At 42.3% G+C, this 21,843-nt stretch overlaps 1 long non-coding RNA gene across 1 annotated transcript; it reads right to left on the bottom strand.

Moving 5' to 3' along the window:
- Window positions 1-19,580: 19,580 nt before the first annotated feature.
- On the bottom strand, window positions 19,581-21,569 carry LOC138758328 (uncharacterized). The gene is made up of 2 exons (XR_011354251.1): window positions 21,341-21,569; window positions 19,581-20,145 (listed from the first exon to the last, which is right to left on the bottom strand). It is a non-coding gene; the product is annotated as an uncharacterized lncRNA (long non-coding RNA).
- Between the last annotated feature and the right edge of the window lie 274 nt (window positions 21,570-21,843).

Here is a 21,843-nt window from a genome sequence, read left to right as displayed (position 1 = left end):
ATAGAGTATAGATAAGAATAAATAAGGGAAAGAAAGGGAAGAGAGGAAGTAAGGAGGGAATTAAGAGAGTGACCTTTATTATATATGAAGATTAAAATCTTTTCTGGGGGGCTGGGTGGGGAAGAATTACGGTCACTGCAAAATCAGTTGACGTTTGCAAGTGATTTTGCAAATCCAAATGGCGAGGGGAGATGTGGTTGCCCGACAAGGGACAAAGAGCAACTCAGGAAGGGGAGGGGATAGTGGGGTTAAAGAATTTTTTAGATAGGAGAGTAAGGGAAATATCTTATGTTTTAGAAATGTTGTCTTTTAATGAGCTTAAAAAAAGAAAACAGAAATGGATAAGAAGGAAAGGTGATGATGAGGAAACGGAAAGGAAAGATAAACAAAGTATAAGATGGCTATGTTGAATGATATGACTTTAAATATTAATGGAATACATAACCAAATCAAAAGGAAGAAACTGTTAAATTTATTGAAAAAAGAAAAAATTGATATAATATTCATACAAGAGACACACTTAACCGAAGTGGAACACAAGGAATTAAAGAGAGATTGGATAGGACATGTAACAGCAGTATCATATAATTCAAAAGCTAGAGGAGTAGCTATATTAATCAGTAAAAATGTACCAATCAAAATAGAAGAGGAAATATTAGATCCAGCAGGGAGATGTGCAATGATAAAATGTCAGATATATTCGGAGTTTTGGAATTTACTTAATGTATATTCACCTAATGAAGAAAATCAAAAATTTATGCAAGATATCTTTTTGAAGATAGCAGATACGCAAGGGAACATACTAATAGGAGGGGATTTCAATCTTAATTTATGTTTTATCAAACATGGATAAAACTGGAAAAAAATTTAATAGAAAGAACAAAGTAACCAAATTTATAATTAAATCGATGCAAGAAATGCAACTTTTGGATATATGGAGGAAACAACACCCAAAGGAAAAGGAATATTCATATTATTCGGGCAGACATAAAACATACTCAAGAATAGACCTATTCCTGCTACCAGCTCACATGCAAGAGAGAGTTAGGAAAAAGAATATTAAGCTAGACTATTGACCACTCACCCCTGTTATTGACAATAGAGTTAGAGGACATCCCACCAAGATGGAGATTAAACTCCATGCTACTTAAAAGGCAGAATTTTAGAGAATTCATTGAACGACAAATTAAAATGTACTTTGAAATAAATACGGAATCAGTGAAAGATAAGTTTATACTATGGGATGCAATTAAAGCGTTCATCAGAGGGCAAATAATAAGTTATGTAACTAAGATGAAGAAGGACTACAATCAGGAAACAGCAGTTGGAAAGTGAAATAGCAAATATAGAAAAAGAATTAGCAATGAAGGAAGACACAACTAAAAGAAGAGAATTGGCAGATAAAAAAAATAAAATATGAAACACTACAAACATATAAGGTGGAGAAAAACATAATGAAGACAAAACAAATATTATGAACTAGGAGAAAAAACGCACAAAATTCTAGCGTGGCAACTTAAGGCAGAACAAACTAAGAGAATGGTATTGGCATAAAGGAAAAAAGACAAGCAAATCACATAATCCAATGGAGATTAATGAAAACTTTAGAGAATTCTACGAAGGGAAAGAAGATAAAATAGATGAATTTTTAACTAAAATTGATCTACCGAAATTACAAACAGAGGAACAAAATAAATTAGCAAAACCATTTGAAATAGAAGAAATACAGGAGATAATAAAAAAACTACGGAACAATAAAACACCAGGAGAGGATGGATTCCCAATAGAATTCTATAAAACATTTAAAGATTTATTAATTCCTCCCCTTCTGGGGAGGATAAAACACAAAGCTTACCAGAGTCATGTAAAACAGCAATAATTACAGTAATACCAAAGACAGGGAAAGATCCACTTGCACCAGCATCATATAGACCAATATCCCTACTTAAAACAGATTACAAGATAATAGCTAAACTATTAGCAAACAGATTAGCCGACTATGTACCAAAAATAGTAAGTCTAGACCAAAATGGATTTATTAAAAAAAGACGAACAACAGACAATATCTGTAAATTTATTAACTTAATTCATGCAGTAGAAGGAAATAAAACTCCAACAGTAGTGGTTGCTTTAGACGCAGAGAAGGCCTTTGACAGAGTAGAATGGAATTATTTATTCAAAGTACTACAAAAATTCAGCTTACCAGAGAAATATATTAATTGGATTAAAGCATTATATAAGGGGCCATTGGCAAAAGTGACAGTAAATGGAAAAATATCAAAGCAATTTAACTTAAGCAGATCAACGAGGCAGGGATGCCCACTATCGCCCTTATTGTTCGCGTTAGCCATAGAACCACTAGCAGAACTGACAAGAACAGAAAATAAAGTAAAAGGGATAAAAATAAAAGACAAGGAATATAAAATCAGTTTATTTGCAGATGATGTTATAATATACTTAGTAGAACCAGAAATATCAATAAAAGAATTACATAGGAAATTGAAGAAGTGTCGGGGTACAAGATTAATGCAAATAAAAGTGAAGCAATGCCAATGAATAATGCAGATTTCTCAAAATTTGAGAAAGGATCACCATTCAGATGGCAAACGCAAGCAATGCGATATCTAGGTATACAAATAAATAAAAACCTCAGCCATCTATATAAACTCAATTATTATCCACTAATGCAAAAATTACAAGACGACTTAGAGCATTGGAAAGATTTACCACTAATACTGATAGGAAGGATAAACTGTATTAAAATGAACATTTTCCCAAGGATACAATACCTATTTCAGGCATTGCCAATACACTTGACAGAGAAATTCTTCAAGGATTTAAAGAAAATAATAAGGAAATTTTTATGGAAAGGGGGGAAACCGAGGATAGCACTAGATAAATTAACAGAATGGTATAAACAAGGAGGCTTACAACTACCAAACTTTAAAAATTATTATAGAGCTGCACAATTAAGATACCTATCAGATTTTTATCAAACAAGGAAAAAGCCAGATTGGACTAGATTAGAACTAGATAAAATACCTGAACATATATTATGTAAATGGGATGAAAAATTGGTACTACGTAGAAATTCTCTGGTATTGCATCATCTGCTCAACATTTGGAAGAAGATTCATGTAGAAAGGAATAAAACAAATTACCAACTACCAAAACTAATACTGACGCAAAATCAGCTAATCCCTTTTACAATAGATAACCTTTCCTTTAGAGAATGGGAGAAAAAAGGGATCAAAAGAATAGAAAATTGTTTTTCGGGAAATAAACTATTATGCTTTGAACAATTGAAGGATAAATATAATATTACTGACGATACAAGGTTGGCATACTACCAACTGAAATCCTACTTGAAGGACAAATTGGGAAACAGTCTGAGGTTGCCAGAAGGAAGTAATTTTGAATATGTGATTACAGATACAATGATAATCAAAAAATTTATAACAAACATGTATATTAAACTGCAAGAAAAGGAGAATGAGGAAACAAATGGTAAAACCAAACAAAAATGGGAACAAGATCTAAGCATAAAGATAAAGAATGAAACATGGGAGAAACTATGCTCTGGAACCATGAGAAATACAATAAACACAAGGTTACGTATGATACAATATAACTGGATACACAGGCTATACATTACACCTCAAAAGTTAAATAAATGGGACCCAACAGTATCAGACAGATGTTTTCGCTGTAAAAAGGAAACGGGAACAACAGTTTATGTAATCTGGACATGTGAGAAAGTGAAAAAATTTTGGGAAGATCTAAACCAGATACTAAATAAAATCACAAAAAGCAATATACCAAAAAACCCGAGATCTTCCTCCTAAGTAATATAAAAAACAAAGAATTTGGATGGAGCCCAAAAAAGATTTGTTATGATAGCCCTAGCTGTAGCAAAAAAATGTATTATGCCAACCTGGAAATTAGAAGATAATTTGAGAATACAACAATGGTATATAGAAATGAATAAATGTATTCCATTAGAAAAAATAACATACAATTTAAGAAATAACATTACAATATTTGAACAAATATGGGAGCCATACATGAAACACAATAGAGAAAACCTATCGTGAACATCTACCACCTAAAATGACAGAAGGAGAAGATAATGAAAAGAACTGACTCAGTGGAATTTCTTGTTTATTTTTATTGAGTGACAACATTGTTTAACGGGTTTAATGTATCTTAGATTCTGAACTTTAAATAAGTGGGAGGGGAGGAGGGAAGGGGGGAGAAAACGACACTATATTTTTGAAAAGGAAAATGTATGTATCTTGATCAATATGGTTTATAGTGTGAAAAATAAAAATAAAAATTTTAAAAAAGGTGGACCGCGGAGAACATTCTGGCCGGTTCCGTCACTGCCTGGTACAGAGGCGCTAACTCTCAGGCCAAGAATAAACTCCAGAGGGTTGTTAACTCAGCCTGCGACATCATAGACACCAGACTTCACTTCATCGAGGACATCGACATGAGGCGAGGTCTTCAAAAAGCAGCCTCTATCCTCACGGACCCCCCACCCCCCAGACCAGACCCTCTTCACTCTGCTACCATTGGGGAAAAGGTCCAGAAACCTGAAGATGAGCATCAGCGACACAAGGACAGCTTCTTTGCTACTGCCACCAGATTCTGGAATGATCCATGAACCATAGACATGGCCTGACTTTTCGGGCACTATTATTGTTGTTTATTGTTGTAAAGGTGGTTTTATATGATTTGTTTGCACGATGAAGCTGCCGCAAAACCATGAGGTTCATGACAAGAAATTCCTCCTTTTTCATTTATTTTTATAATAAATACAGAACGATGAAGAAAAGGAAATGAAACTGAAAATACAATATGACATGTATGTATATGCAGATAAAACTTCCAACCCCTCCTCCACTCCACTGGGTGAAGTCAAAAAGTGCGTTTTATACGTGGTGGGGCACTGAAGGGTGCAGTAAAACAGAGGGATCGGGAATAATGGTACATAATTCCCTGAAGGTGAAGTCATGTGTGGACGGGGCAGGGAAGAAAGCTAATGGCACGTTATAAAATGTTGCCTTTATAAATCAGAGCATTGAGTCTAGGAGATGTTTTAACGTGATGTTAAAATTGTGCAAGGCATTGGTGAGGCTCTATTGTGTATAGTTTTGGTCACCAACATGTAGGAGAAATCTCAACAAACTGGAGAGAGTGCAGAGAAGATTTGCAAGAATGTTGCCAGGGTTACAGGGTCAAAGTTCTAGGTGAAGGTTAAATGTTGGGTCTTTATTCTTTGGAACGCAGAAGATTGAGAGGGGATTTGATTGAGAGGTCTTTAAAATGATTGGGGCTATAGATAGAGGACGAGAAGAGGCTTTTTTCCTTTAAGAAAGGGGGAGATAAATACAAACGAGAGGACATGAGCTGAAGAGTTGGGGGCAAAAGTTTAGAGGAAACATGAGGGCAGACTTCTTTACTCAGAGAGCAATGGGGGTGTGGAACGAGCTTCCAGACGAAGGGGCAGAGGCAGGCTCGATATTAGCATTACTGGAGAAGTTGGATATGTACATGGACGGGAAAGGAATGGAGGGTTACAGGTTGAGTGTAGGTCAGTGGGGTCAGGTGGGAGGGAGTATTCAGCATGGACGAGAAGGGCCAAGTTGGCCTGTTTCTGTGCTGTAATTGTTAGATGGTTATATGATCAGTGGGATTAGGTGGGAGGGGGTGTTCGGCATGGACTAGAAGGGCCAAGTTGGCCTGTTTCTGTGCTGTAATCGTTACAAGGGTTAGGGTGAAAGGGGAAAAGTTTAGGGGGAATGTGAGGAGGAACTTTAAAACATTTTTTTAACTGATTTTTCAGTAATAAATAAGTTTGTATGGGATGTGTTACAGAAACATCAGGTAAAGAAAAACACTGTGAGCATAATTATACAGATGAATTCCCAAACCGCAGCCCAAATAATGAAGAACGGACATAAATCTGTGGTGACCCACAATTGTGGAGTTGGGCTGGCATATCGCGCGGCAGCAGACGTGGACAAAGATTGCTAAAGCGACTCCCGGGACAACAAACCGGCGGGGTGTACAAGCTGGGGCAGCATCAGACCAACAGCTCTAAAATAGCATTGGTCAAGCTGCCCAGCTAATGCAGCAGAAGCAGGCTGGGGAAGAAGGGAATTCATATGCAGGGATGTTTCCACCCGCTATTATTATTCATATGGTGACTCAGTCAATCAGCAAAAACGGCGGGAACTTGAATAGTATAAAAGCAGCCTTTCCAGCCCTAATAAAGGAGTGAGCTTAACCTGCCACACTGTGTGTGTGTGTTTTTGTAGTGGTCGGCTACAAATCTAAATTTGGACTGTGGTGTTTCCCCACGGAGAGGAATATCTCAGACCGTGGTGTTTCCCTACAGTGTGGTGTTTCACGATGGAGAGGAATATCTTGGACCGCGGTGTTTCCCCATGGAGAGGAATATCTTGGACCATGGTGTTTCATGACAAAGAGGAATATCTTGACCCCGGTATTTCCCCACGGAGAGGAATATCTCGGTCAGTGGTTCTTCCCCACAGAGAGAATATCTTGGAATGTGGTGTTTCACGACAGAGAGGAATATCTCGGACCGTGGTGTTTTCCCACAGAGAGGAATATCTCGGACAGTTGTGTTTCTTCATGTGAGAGATGAGTAAAACTGATATAAAAATATGAAGATGAGGAAACTAATATAGATATATGGGTAAATGAATAAAGCCAGTATGAACAGGATAAGAAATGGATATTAGAATGTAGGAAGCAGAGTCAGTCTGAGTAAGATAAAAATCTTCTAGCCTAGACAGAATCAGCAAGTTCACCTTATGAATGAGATAAGGACAGACAATAGATAATAGAATGTAGGAAGTAGAGTTTCTGAATAAGATAAGGGTCTTCTAGCCCTACATGGAATTAGCAGGTTTTGCATATGTAATTAGTAAGCCCTAGACGTATTAGCAAGTTCTACATATGAAGAGGTTGTAGCCCTGAGGGAAGTGTAAATTAGAACAAAGACAGGTTTGTGAATAAGGACGATGAGGATAATGACATGATGAGACACCGACAGGATACCCCCTGGTCCTCCAAGTTCAGAGAAACAGCACGCAGTCAGGCAGGATTGCCTAATGCCAAACCTATCCAGGAGGCAGAAGAATGTAAGGGGGAGGGTATTCCTATACTGAAATAAACTGTATAAAAGTTGGGTGAGCCCCAGTGTATGTGTGTATTCCCAGGGTAAGGGGAAGCACCCATTTTTGTTTCGAGCAATTTCTGTGAAGGTACTTCTGTTTCTAACAAATGGGGGATCGTCCGGGATTCCACTCCCTCCACTGACAGAGTGCCCGACGACGGGGGTAGGTGCACCCCAGCTGATTCAGCTGGACTCACGGACAAAGGGTGACTGGTCAGTGGATGAAGCGAGTAATATCCGAGAAGAGGCATTGAGAACAAACAACAAGAGGACGTTAAGGAAGCGTGCTAGAACTAGCTACTGGATCTCGGTAAAAGAAATTTTACTTACCTGTTAGTATGGGAGGTGTGAGTAGTAAGGAAGAGAGTCCTAGTGAAGGATGGGAGGATCAGATAACCAAGCAAAGTCCGTTAGGATTAATGTTATCTGATTGGGGTGCGGGGAGAACCCGTGGCAAAGACAAACAGACCATGGTCAGGTATTCCTGTTTGGAATGGGTTAAAAGTCCAATTAAAGGGAGTTCAGTATATTGGCCAAAGCTCGGATCCGAGGATGACTGGATGTGTCAAGCATTGAACATCTGCTCTATCAAAACCAAAGAGATAATCTTGAGAGTAGGGAATATGCAGCCTGCTGGCTCAGGGGATCGTTTGATCAACTGGTTTTGAATGAAAAGGAATGCAAGGACAAGAAAGATAAGGAACCTTTTGTCCCTGAAACACAAGGATGGGATGTGTTACATTCCCTTCCTCCACCTTATGCTCCTCCTATGCCAGCTCCTATCTTCCCCCCCCCCTATGCTCTACCCTTCTGCACCTTCCCCTCCTCCCCCACAGATAAAGAAAGGAGAAGAAAGTAGGGGTGGTCCTGTTTCCGCTCCGTAAATGGTTATATGGTGATGGTATGATGACCCTTCACAAAGTACTCGATTACCACCTCTATTGACAAGAGAGAGAGGCGACTTTAATTCAGAGCAGTGTGAGACTCTCCGGGAAGAAAGGGCAGAACCCTTTGATTCATTTCCCAGAGAGCAGGAACCTAGACATAATAAGCCAGAAACTAACTGGATGAGACCTTTACGGGAAGTTCCCATGGGAGGGGGTCTCTGTTTTGTAAATGTGCCCCTGACTAGTCCGGAAGTGCGTAATTTTAAGAGAGAATGCCCAATAAACAGAAAGGAAAGGCTAAGATTTTGATGCAGGCAGTCAAGGAAGTCGTGGAGGGACAGCAAGGAAAGGGTAGGGGCTGTGTGCCAGCTCCTGGACATTGGGAGGAGCTCCAGGAGTGGGAGAGGAGAGACCAGAGCAGGGGCAAGGGTAGAGTGGAATTCCGGGGACGATGACTGTTCCCGGGACCCGTGGTAATCCCGGTAGGAATTGGGAAACAGGAGCATTAGTTTGCTACCATTGTAAAAGGAGGGACATTTTAAGAGAGAATGCCCAATGCAAGCCAGGGAGACGTGACCTTACGCACTGATGTGTTGGAATATAGGGGTTAATTAATCATAGAAAAATGTAGAATATATGCTTATGTACTATTCAGTTTGTATACATGAATTCAATCTAACAATTTAATATTTACCTCATGGTGAAGGGAAAGAGTAATGTAAGTAAGGGGCAGCCACAGTATGTAGCAAAGTTGGCTGATTAAAGTAGGTTTAGAATTGCCTGCTCCCAAAATACAAAAGAGAGGATATGTATGAAACAATTTAGTAGGAATGTTAAGGCAAAAGGAGGTGTTGATTAGCACAAACAAAAAGCATCCTGACAGAGACTGTCAGAAACAAAGAGAATGGAATCAGTAAGACAGAAGGAGGTGTTTAGTAGAACAGAAGAATATGGCCAGATGAGAACAAAGAAATAATTAGAAATAACTGGGGTATGAATTGATTTCTGATCAAAACAATAGGATAATCCTTGAGGATTAAGATGGGAGCTCTACACCCCAGATAACTGCAGAGCAGGAAATTACGTGATAAATCTTATGCAAGAAATCTAGCAAAGGAAGCCAACTTTTGTTCTGTATGATAAGGTTGAGCTATATAAACTGTAGAGACTGGACAGAAGAGGTCAGTCTTGGGGAATAGCTCACTGTGCAGGTGACCTATGAACTAATGACTGAACCAGAGCTCTGTTAAGCTTTATTTTTGTGCTGTGTAATAAACTGATTCTCCTATCACTTCATTTAACGAACATGCTGGACTCAGACGACACATAGACTAAATTAAGGGTAGGGTAAAGCCAGAGTCCGACAGATTTTAGCAGATTATGTATAGGAGGGGTCACAGTTCTCAGTCAATACACACCGTGAGGCTGCACGGAGAACCATTGGTAAATTTAAGCATAGGACCCCACAGTGACAAGATGACCTTTTTAGTAGATTCTGGGGCAGCCCGGTCTAGTATTTTACAACCACCCGAGGGTGTTAAGATAGAGGGGACAGTGATGATTTCGGGAGTAGGAGGAAGAGACTTTACAGTCCCTGTATTAAGAGATGTAAGAATACAAATGGGAGAAAAGATAATAACAGAGGATATTTTACTAGTTCCCCAAGCTGGAGTTTGTTTGTTAGGACGAGATTTACAGGACCAATTGGCAATCGGCACCAGACCACAGGAATCAGGTATCAGGGTTCAATTAAGCGAGGAAGATCGAGAACTAATAAATCATGGAGTATGGGCAGAAAGAGGCAATAGTGGAGTGTTAGATATTCCTCCCCTGCAAGTTACTTTAAAAGATTCTGAACAAGTAATTAGACGAAAACAGTATCCAATTCCTATGGCTGGCCGAAAGGGGCTGCAGCCAGTAATTGACCAGTTGGTGAAAGATGGTATACTCGAACCTTGTATGTCACATTTTAATACCCCAATTTTACCTGTCCAAAAACCAGATGGTACTGTGAGAGATGGGAAAATTGATCTAAAATTATGAACATGGAAGAAACTAAAATTCATCAGTTAATGGCTGTAACCAGTACAAACAGGATAAGCTTGGGGGTTAGGATGTAGGAAAGCAGAGTCAGCACGATTAACATAAGAATCTTCTAGTCTTTGTGACAAGAGCCAACACCATAAGATAAGGAGTGGTAAGGTACAATAGAATGTAGGAAGTTGAGGTAGTCTGGATCAGATAAAGGTCTCCTAGCCCTGGATAGAAGTACCAAGTCCTACATATCTAATTAGCTAACCATACACAGATTTATACATATGAAATTAGCCAACCCTAGATAGAATGAGTCAACTCCGCATACCAAGAGATTGTAGCCCCGAGAATCAGGAAGGTGTGAATAAGGACAATGACATGATGGGACACCCACAGGATACCCCCTGGTCCTCCAAGTGTACTGAAACTGCACGTAGGCAGGAAGGATTACCTATGCCAAACCCATCCAGGGGGCAGAAGAATGTAAGGGGGAGGGCACTCTGATACTGAAATTGACTGTATAAAAGTTGGGTGAGCCCCAGTATGTGTGTGTATTCCCAGGGTAAGGGGAAGCACCCAACTTTGCATTGTTGTAGTAATAAATGTTCTTTGTTCTCAATTTTTGTCTCGAGCAATTTCTTTAAAGGTACTTTAATTTCTAACAAATGGGGGCTCGTCCGGGATCACACTCCCTCCACTGACAGAGTGCCCCGACGACGAGAGTAGGTGCACCCCGGCTGATTCAGCTGGACTCACGGGCGACGGGTGGCTGGTCAGTGGAAGAAGCGAGTGATATCCGAGAAGAGGCATTGAGAACAAACGACGGGAGGAAGCACGCTAGAGCATTGCTACTGAAACTCGGTAAGAGTAATTTTACTTGTTTATAAGTATGGGAATAATGAGTAGCAAGGAAGAGAGTCCTGGTTCAGGATGTGAACACCAGATAGCTACGTACAGCCCGCTTGGATTGATGTTATCTGAGTGGGGCACGGGAAAGACCTGTGGGAAAGACAAACTGACAATGGTCAGGTATTGTTGTATTGAATGGGTTAAATACCCAGTTAAAGGGATCTCCGTGTAAAGGCCAAAGTTCGGATCCGAGGATGAATGGATGTGTCAAGCTTTGAACATCTGGCTCTATCAAAACCAGAGAGACAATGTTGAGAGCAGGGAATATGCAGCCTGCTGGCTCAAGGGACCCATTGAACAACTGGTTTTGAATGAGAAAGAATTCAGGGATAAGAGAGAGGAGGAACCTTTTGTCCCTGAATCACAGGGATGGGATGTGTTACATTCCCTCCCTCCACCTTATGTTCCTCCTATGCCGGCTCCTATCTTTCCTTCCCCTCCTATGACCTACCCTTCTGCACCTCCCCCTCCTCCCCCACCACTAGAGAAGAAAGAGGAGAACCGGAGTGGTATGGTGACTCGCTCACAAAGCGCTCGATTACCACCTCTGTTGACAGTAGAGGTAGAACATTGTAATTCAGAACAGCGTGAGATCCCTCAGGAAGAAGTGGCAGAACCCTGCGATTCACTTCTCAGGGAACAGGAACACAAATCTAAGAAACCAGAAATTAGCTGGATGCGACCCCTGCGGGAGGTTCCCGTGGGAGAAGGTCTTGGGTTCGTAAATGTGCCCCTGAAGTACGTAATTTTAAGAAAGAATTAATCTCCCTGATAGAAGATCCCCAGGGATGTGCCGAACAGTTAGACCAATTTTTGGGACCAAATCTGTATACTTGGGAGGAATTAACATCCATCTTTAAGACTCTGTTTACCTTAGATGAGCGGGGAATGATCCGACAGGCAGGCATTAGAGTATGGGATAAGGAACACCAAGGGGGACACGAGGCGACCCCTGGAGAAGTCAAATTCCCCCTCACAAAACCTAATTGGGACAAAAATACCAGTGGTGGCCGCACACTGATGGAGGAATACAGGATTAATTTGATCAAAGGAATCAGGGAATCTGTCCCCAAAGGACAGAACTTCAAAAAACCTTTGAGGTTCCCCAAGGTCCCGAGGAGACCCCCTCTGCATTTCTCAATAGATTGCGCACGGCAATTCAACAATATGGGGGTCTCGACATAGAATCCCCAGCAGGGGAACAATTGGTTCTAACGGGTTTTGTTACCAACTCAGCCCCAGACATCAGAAGAAAGCTACAAAAGACAGAAAATTGGCACGAGCAAGGAATTACCCAGCTACTGCAGATTGCTCAGAGAGCATTTGTCCAGAGGGCAGAGGATAAACAAAAAGGGAAAGCTAAAATTTTATTACAAACAGTCAAAGGAATAGTAGCTGACCATCACGAAAAAGATAAGGATTACTGGCCAACTTCTGTACGAGGTGAGGGGAGCCACGGGTGGGGAGGTGGAGACCCCAGCAGGTGGAGGAGTAGAGGAGGATTCCGGGGACGACGTATGCCCCCTAGAAATTTTGGGAAAGATTGGGAAACAGGACCCCTTATTTGTTTTCATTGTAAAAAGGAAGGGCACTTTAAAAAGGAATGCCCACTGCGAGCAATGGACACACGTTCCTATGCCCTGATGGAAGCTGATCACGAATAGGGGGGTCACGGTTCTCAATTAATACACGCCGTGGGGCTGCAAGGAGAACCGTTAGTTAATTTATGCATAGGACCCCACAGTGATAAGATGACATTTTTGGTCGATTCTGGAGCCGCCCGATCTAGCGTTCTACACCAACCCCAGGGGGTGAAAATAGAAGGGACAGTTACAGTTTCTGGGGTGGGAGGACGAGACTTTCCAGTCCCGGTATTGCGAGAAGTCAAAATTCAAATGGGAGATAAGATCATAATTGAGGATCTTCTATTACTTCCCCAAGCCGGAGTATGCTTGCTAGGAAGGGATTTACAGGACCAATTGGCTATCGGTACTCGACCTCTACAATCAGGCATTGGAGTACAATTCTATGTTTTAAACGAGGAAGATCGCAAACTAATAAATCCAAGAGTATGGGCAGGAAAGGGAAATAGAGGAATCCTCGATATTCCTCCGCTACAAGTCACTTTAAAAGATACTCAATGAATTGTTAAACAGAAACAGTACCCGATTCCGATGGCTGGCCGAAAAGGTTTACAGCCCGTAATTGACCAGTTGATTCAGGACGGTATACTCGAACCCTGTATGTCTCCCTTTAATACCCCGATTTTACCTGTTCAAAAACCAGACGGCACCTACCGCCTAGTACAGGACTTGAGGGAGCTTAACAAATTCATTCTTGCCCGTCACCCGGTTGTACCCAACCCCTATACCATCATGAGTAAAATTGACCCCCATAATCAATGGTTTAGTGTCATTGATCTCAAGGATGCATTTTGGACTTGTCCATTAGCCACAGAGAGCAGAGACATGTTTGCCTTTGAATGGGAGAACCCCTTTACTGGCCGTAAAAACCAATACCGGTGGACTGTCCTTCCACAAGGCTTTACAGAATCGCCCAATTTATTTGGTCAAGTCCTAGAGCGGGTATTAGATGAAGCTCCTCAGAGAGAAAATTGCCAACTCATACAGTACGTGGATGACTTGCTAATTACAGCAAGAACTTATGAATTAGCTAAAGATTTTACGGTGGCACTTTTAAATTTTTTGGAGAAGAAAGGTCTGAAAGTCAGCGAGTCCAAACTACAATTTGTGCAATCCGAGGTCAAATACTTAGGACATCTAGTTAGTCAAGGAACCAGGAAAATTAGCCCTGAGAGAATAACTAGTATTATACAGATCCCCCCTCCCAAAAATGCCCAGGAACTCAGGAAATTCCTTGGGTTAGTGGGATTCTGTAGAATCTGGATAGAAAATTATTCGAACCTGGTCAAATTCCTTTATGATAAGATTCCCATTATAGGAACCGAAACCCTTGACTGGACGGATGAAGAGATTGAAAATTTTAACTTTGTTAAACAGTGCCTTACGCATGCCCCAGTTTTAGCGCTACCCGACCTAAACAAACCTTTTGATTTATACACTAATTCCAAAGCTGGGGCAGCCACCGGAGTGCTCACCCAAAGCAGGGCTGGCTATAGACAACCAGTGGCTTTCCTGTCAAAGCTTTTAGACCCCGTTTGTCGCGGCTGGCCAGAGTGTATACAAGCCATAGCAGCCACTGCAATTTTGGTTGAAGAAGGACGAAAGATTACTTTCGGCGCCCCTATGATAGTTCATACCCCTCATATAGTCCGCAATATTCTATTGCAGCGGGCTGGAAGGTGGCTCACGGATTCGAGAATCCTAAAATATGAAACGATACTAATGGATAGCAATGATTTGACCTTACTTACGACCAAAACTCTCAACCCAGCAGCCTTCCTCATCTCTCCAACTAATGACCAGCCCTCAAACGATTTAGAACATGTGTGCTCAGAGGTTATCGACTTACAAACAAAAATTAGGGAAGACCTAACCGATGTCCCTTTAACTGAAGGAGAAAGATTTTTTATTGACGGTTCTTCACGTTGTATTGCAGGAACCCGCTATAGTGGGTATAGTATAGTGGACGGTAAACAGGAACTGGTGATTGAAGCTGGTCGCCTCCCTGGTCATTGGTCAGCACAATCCTGTGAGCTATATGCCCTCTGTAGAGCACTCCACGAACTAGAGAACAAGGTAGGAACGATCTACACTGATTCTAAATATGCTTTTGGTGTAGTCCATACCTTCGGTAAGATATGGAAAGAAAGAGGGATGATAACTGGCAAAGGACAAAAGTTAGCCCATGAACAGTTAATTACCCAATCCCTAGAGGCTTTAACACTCCCGTCCGAAATTGCCATTGTACATGTGCGGGGACACCAGACTGGTAACAGTCCTGAAGCTAGAGGAAACAGGCAGGCTGATGCAGCTGCCAAACAAGCAGCATTAGCAGAAAAGATTCACATGTACCAGCTACTGCCCACGCCGATAGAGATTAAAAAGAACCCCATCTTTTCACGGGAAGAGGAGGTCTCAATGAGAGATAAGGGATTTTGCCAGACTGCCGACGGGTTGTGGTGGACAGTAGACGGACGGCAAGTCCTTAACAAAGCCATAGCCCGCCAAGTCATAGATCAGTTACATCAACAAACGCATTGGGGAACCCAGTCCCTTGTTGATACCTTTGGACGTTTCCTTCACTGCCCTGGCATATACAATATTACTAAACTTGCTACTAGATCTTGTCCCATTTGTCAAAGGGTTAATAAGAAATCGATGCGCCAAGTAATACCTGGCGGTCGCGACATTGCCGTTCGCCCGTTCCAGCGCATACAAATAGACTTTACTGAACTTCCTAAAATTGGTATTTACAAATTTCTCCTTGTCATGGTCGATCATTTTACACGATGGGTTGAAGCTTTTCCTACCCCGAATGATCGTGCCAACACTGTCATCAGAATACTCATTGAATGTGTCATTCCACGATACGGTATGATGCAGACCATTGATTCAGATAGAGGTACGCATTTCACCTCTCAGATTCTACAGGGTGTCTGCAAGAACCTAGGAATAAAATGGCAACTACATACCCCATGGCATCCCCAAAGTTCAGGTCGAGTCGAACGTATGAATCAAACATTGAAACTCCAACTCACCCGACTTAATGAAGAGACTGGTCTTTCCTGGATTAAATCGTTACCATTAGCCCTGATTAGAATTCGGACAGCACCTCGTAAAGATCTTGCAGTCTCACCGTACGAGATGATGTTTGGGCTCCCATTTATGGGGTTCCACACTGATTCTCCCATTCCTGAGGCTAACGACCAGTACATTTCCAAATTTTTACGAGGGCTTTCTACTTCCATCCAAGATTTGAAACAAAAGGGACTATTAGCCCAAACACCACCCTTAGACTTTCCTATACATTCTATTAAACCTGGTGATTGGGTTTATGTAAAAGCATGGCAAGAGGATCAACTAAAACCTGCCTGGGATGGTCCCTTCTGTGTACTTTTAATTACAGACACCGCAGTAAGAACAAGAGAAAAAGGCTGGACCCACATTCAAAGAATTAAACCAGCTTCTGAACCACAACATCACGACACACAGATTCAACCCTCAAGCTGGCATGCAGTTCCTCATCCTTCAGACCTGAAACTTACACTGCGCCGTGACAGAGTGCCGTAATGTTACATTTATTGTTGTGTTCTTTATTGTCGTATTTTAACGGTTTATACATTTATTGTTGTATTTTTATTGTCGTATTTTAACGGTTTATACATTTATTGTTGTGTCCTTTATTGTCGTATTTTAAGGGTTTATACATTTATTGTTGTATTTTTATTGTCGTATTTTAACGGTTTATACATTTATTGTTGTATTTTTATTGTCGTATTTTAATGGTTTATACATTTATTGTTGTGTTCTTTATTGTCGTATTTTAACGGTTTATACATTTATTGTTGTATTTTTATTGTCGTATTTTAACGGTTTATACATTTATTGTTGTGTTCTTTATTGTCGTATTTTAATGGTTTATACATTTATTGTTGTATGTTAACTGTTTATTCATTTATTGGAGTATTGTTCGTTAAATGGATATGTCACTTCAGTACTCGCTATGTTTTAAGTCCTCCTGGAATAGGGGCAGCAGAGGTTACAATTGTGATACTTTACAGTGTAGACAGGGCATAGATTCAGGACAATTTTAATATGGACCAGGGGAACACAGTAGCGATAGTCAGTTAACAGCCTACATAGTGATTAATCAATGTACATTCCACACACAGGGAGAGACTCACAGGCAAGCTGAAATTCACGAGAAACAATCCCCCCCAGCTTGGTCTCTTTTCATCACCCCGTGAAGGGGAGCACCAGTTACCAACAACGTGAGCTGCTTGACACTTTAATATCAGGCTCCACACAGCCTTCGGAGATCGGTGGCCCTAGGGTTCGGGGCTGAAGAGGACATCAGATACTAGCCACAATTCAACAGAACCGCCTGACTCTCGCTACTCGTTCGCTGCTGAAGGCAGCGTTTCTCACAGACTGCTACTTGTTCGCTGCTGAAGGCAGCATCTCTCACAGACTTCGTCAGGACAATGCTTACAAAAGTCGGGTGGTTAAAAGACACTGCTTCAATGTTTCAACGTGAATCTGCCCATGCCCATATTCAGACGTGGCAACTTCGGACTGATGTGGGATGGACTAGACTCTTTACTGAGAACTGGAGCCTGATACTCGCAACCCTAATAAGCAGCTGGACTCGCTACTCTGACCTTCATGGTGCTCCCCTACCTAAAGACTTTACGCAGGTATTACAATTCGGTTATTGGCCAGCTGGGTAAAACAGCACCTTACACTTGAAAGATCAGTATTACTGATCTAAAAGAAAAGTGAGGAAGTGGGGGGGGGGGGGGGGAATCAGTCATACTGACACTAGTAACCAAAGATCAGTAACACTGATCATGGTGAAAGATCAGTATTACTGATCTAAAAGAAAAGTGAGGATTGTGAGAGATGGGAAAATTGATCTAAAATTATGAACATGGAAGAAACTAAAATTCATCAGTTAATGGCTGTAACCAGTACAAACAGGATAAGCTTGGGGGTTAGGATGCAGGAAAGCAGAGTCAGCACGATTAACATAAGAATCTTCTAGTCTTTGTGACAAGAGCCAACACCATAAGATAAGGAGTGGTAAGGTACAATAGAATGTAGGAAGTTGAGGTAGTCTGGATCAGATAAAGGTCTCCTAGCCCTGGATAGAAGTACCAAGTCCTACATATCTAATTAGCTAACCATACACAGATTTATACATATGAAATTAGCCAACCCTAGATAGAATGAGTCAACTCCGCATACCAAGAGATTGTAGCCCTGAGAATCAGGAAGGTGTGAATAAGGACAATGACATGATGGGACACCCACAGGATACCCCCTGGTCCTCCAAGTGTACTGAAACTGCACGTAGGCAGGAAGGATTACCTATGCCAAATCCATCCAGGGGGCAGAAGAATGTAAGGGGGAGGGCACTCTGATACTGAAATTGACTGTATAAAAGTTGGGTGAGCCCCAGTATGTGTGTGTATTCCCAGAGTAAGGGGAAGCACCCAACTTTGCATTGTTGTAGTAATAAATGTTCTTTGTTCTCAATTTTTGTCTTGAGCAATTTCTTTAAAGGTACTTTAATTTCTAACAGTACCTATCGATTAGTGCAGGACTTGAGGGAGCTGAACAAAATTATTCTCACCCGTCACCCGGTTGTACCTAATCCCTATACAATAATGCGTAAAATCGATCCCCATAGTAAATGGTTTAGTGTGATTGACCTCAAAGATCTCAGGGTATGACGTCTAAGACGAAACAGAAGTACCTTCACAGAAATTGCTGGAGACAAAAATTGAGAACAAAGAACATTTATTATACAACAATGCAAAGTTGGGTGCTTCCCCTTACCCTGGGAATACACACATACACTGGGGCTCACCCAACTTTTATACAGTTGATTTCAGTATAGGAATACCCTCCCCCTTACATTCTTCTGCCTCCTGGATGAGTTTGGCATTAGGCAATCCTGCCTGCCTATGTGCTGTTTCTGTTGTGAACTTGGAGGACCAGGGGTATCCTGTCGGTGTCCCATCATGTCATTATCCTTATTGTCCTTATTCACAAATCTGCCTTTGTTCTAATTCACACCTTCCGGACTCTCAGGGCTACAACCTCTTCATATGCAGAACTGTCTAGGGCTTACTAATTACACATGCGGAACTTGCTAATTCTTGTCGAGGGCTAGAAGACCCTTATCTTATAACTTTTATCTATCCTTATCTTATTCATACTGGTGAACTTGCTGATTCCGTCTAAAAGGCTAGAAGACCCTTATCTTATTCAGACGAACTTTACTTCCTACATTCTATTATCTATCCTTATCTTATTCATACTGGTGAACTTGCTGATTCTGTCTAAAAGGCTAGAAGACCCTTATCTTATTCAGACTAACTTTACTTCCTACATTCTAATATCTATTCTTATCCTATTCATACTGGCTTTATTCATTACACCTATATCTACACTAGTTTCCTCATCTTCATATTTTTATATCAGTTTTACTCATCTCTCATAATCCTCACTTTTCTTTTAGATCAGTGTTACTTATCTCTCACACTCATGAAGAGGAATATCTCAAACTGTTGTGTTTTCCCCATGGAGTGGAATATCTCAGACCGTTGTGTTTCCTCACGGAGAGGAATATCTTGGACTGCAGTGTTTCCCTGTGGAGAGGAATATTTGTGTCATTTTACTCTTTTGCAGAACCGTATCACATTAACATTTTCCGATGAATTTGATTAGTCTGTCAGGCAGCCATTATTGGAAGGCCACATTTCTCTGCTGCTCCACTTGCATTGAAAAAGTTTTAAATATTGTGTGTGCAAGTGCTTCTTCTCAATGGAGGCCGCATCTGCCAAATTCTAGCTATCTGCTGCACCCATGGGTGCCTCACTGTAATGAGATGCATTCCGATTTTTCAGATTTATTGACACAGAGTGCATACACGACATTCACCTCGAACATAGAACACGCCAACAACACTACCACACTGCAGGCCCTTCAGCCCTCGATGTGGTGCTGAACCATACATTCCTTTTAAAAATTACTGAAGCCTCCTGACCCTGTAACCCTTGATTTTTCCTGCAATTTCTTTTTCCTGCAGGACAGGTAGATTTTCAGAAGGCTGAGTGCAGATCTCTTGGAGTTCACTGAACTAGTGACCTAATGACGACACTCAACATCTCTTCATTTGTCAGGAAGTTGCCACAGTGACTGCACTTCCTGAGAAGACTGAAGTGGGCAAGACCACCGTCACGTCAACTTACTACAGGGGCTCTATTGAGACCATAGCTCCAGCTGCATCACCATGCGGGTCGATCTCTGGAGAGAAATGGATTGGACGTCAATCCACAGGACCAGAAGAGATGCAGAGAGGATCCCTGCAGAATCCATCCCCCCATTGTTGCTGAACAAGGTATGCAAAATCATTGAGGCCCCCTTCCAGCCCGCTCACAGCATCTTCCAGCTGCTCCTATTGGGAAGGAGATAAGGAGTATCAGAGCCAGCACCACCAGGATGAGGAACAGCCTTTTCCCACGGGCAGTGAGTTGAATGACCAAAGGAACCACTCACACTGACCTTCCAGGGTGCTCATATGTACAAAACAATATTTATTTGTTTGTGTAGATGAAACTCTTGTGCTGCCTGTGTATAGTTTATCTATGTGAATTCTGTGTCTGTGTGTTTTGCACCGAGGACCGGAGAACGCTGTTTCATCGCTGATTGTACTTGTACAATCAGAGGACAATAATCTTGACTTGAATAGTTGCTTGCTTAAGAGTGTGGATGAACAGAGAGACCTTTGGGGTCCAAATCCACACATCCCTCAAGGTTGCCGCACAGATTGATAGGAGAGTTAAGAAGGCCTGTGGGACGCTGGGCTTCATTAATGGGGGGATTGAGTTCAGGAGTAGAGAGGTTATGTTGCAACTCTACAAATCTCTGGTGAGACCATACGTGGAATTTTGTGTTCAGTTCTGGTCACCTCATTACAGGAAGGATGGGGAAGCTGTGGAAAGGGAGCAGAGGAGATTCACTAGGATGATGCCAGGATTGGAAAACGTGTCTAATGAGCTGGGACTTTTCTCTTTGGAGCGTAGAAGGATGAGAGGAGATTGATAGGCATAGATGGGGTGGACGATCAGTGCCTGTTTCCCAGTGCAGGATGTGCAAACATCAGAGGACATCTGTACAAAGTGAAGGGAGGGGAGATTCACCAGGATGTTGCACTGGCAAAAGGCCACAAACCCTGCCTGATGTTTGAGCAAGCCTTCCTGGGACAAATGCTGGAAGACATTTGTAACAGACAAGAATTTCTCGGACCCCTGGAAGGTTACAGCCTGCGCTGATGTAATGTGGAAAACCAAATGGGAGAGCAAGGCCGCCATGAACCAGGTCGCCCGCCATGGACCCAGCTGACTACAGACTGCCCCAGGTAGAAGCCGGAGGAGCACCAAACCACCTGGTGTTTCTACCACCAACGCTGGGGAGCCTAAGCCTCCAAATGCTGCCAACCATGGTCGTACCAGGGAAACGAGCAGGCCAGCCACCGCTAATAGCTGAGATGGCTAGCTATAAACAGCCTCTTGCCCGTGGTGGACAAGACCAATGGATGGCATTTCCTGGTGGACACCAGAGTAGATTTGAGCCTCGGGCGAAACAAATACCGTTGGACATTCTTGCTGGCCACCGCGGGCCCTGCGCTACTGGGAGCCGAATTCCTCTGAGCGCACAGCTTCCTGGTCAACCTGAAGGGCGAGAGACTCGTACATGCCCGCCCCTTCCCGAACCTCCGACTCGAGACGTCCAGCGCACACAGCCCAGGGAGAGCCACCATCTGCACACCCAGGAGTGAGGACTCCCGCATCCTAGACAAATTCCCCGCCATTATACGGCCACAATTCACCGCCACCACATCGCCACACACCTTCCTCCTCCCCTTCCCCTTTCCCTCTCCTTCCTCCTCCTCTCCCCTTCCTCCTCCCCCTCCCCTTCCCCTTCCCCCTCCCCTTCCCCCTCCCCTTCCCCCTCCCCTCCCCCTCCCTCCCCTCCCCCTCCTCTCCCCTCCCCTTCCCCTCCCCCTCCCCTTCCCCTTCCCCCTCCCCTTCCCCTCTCTTTCCTCCTCCTCCTCTCCCCTTCCCCTTCCCCCCTCCCCTCCCCTTCCCCCTCC

The sequence above is a fragment of the Narcine bancroftii genome, chromosome 3, assembly GCF_036971445.1.
Source record: "Narcine bancroftii isolate sNarBan1 chromosome 3, sNarBan1.hap1, whole genome shotgun sequence".
Taxonomy (NCBI): domain Eukaryota; kingdom Metazoa; phylum Chordata; class Chondrichthyes; order Torpediniformes; family Narcinidae; genus Narcine; species Narcine bancroftii.
The sequence above is the reverse complement of the archived record's forward strand: the minus strand, read 5'-3'. Positions and strand labels throughout refer to the sequence as shown.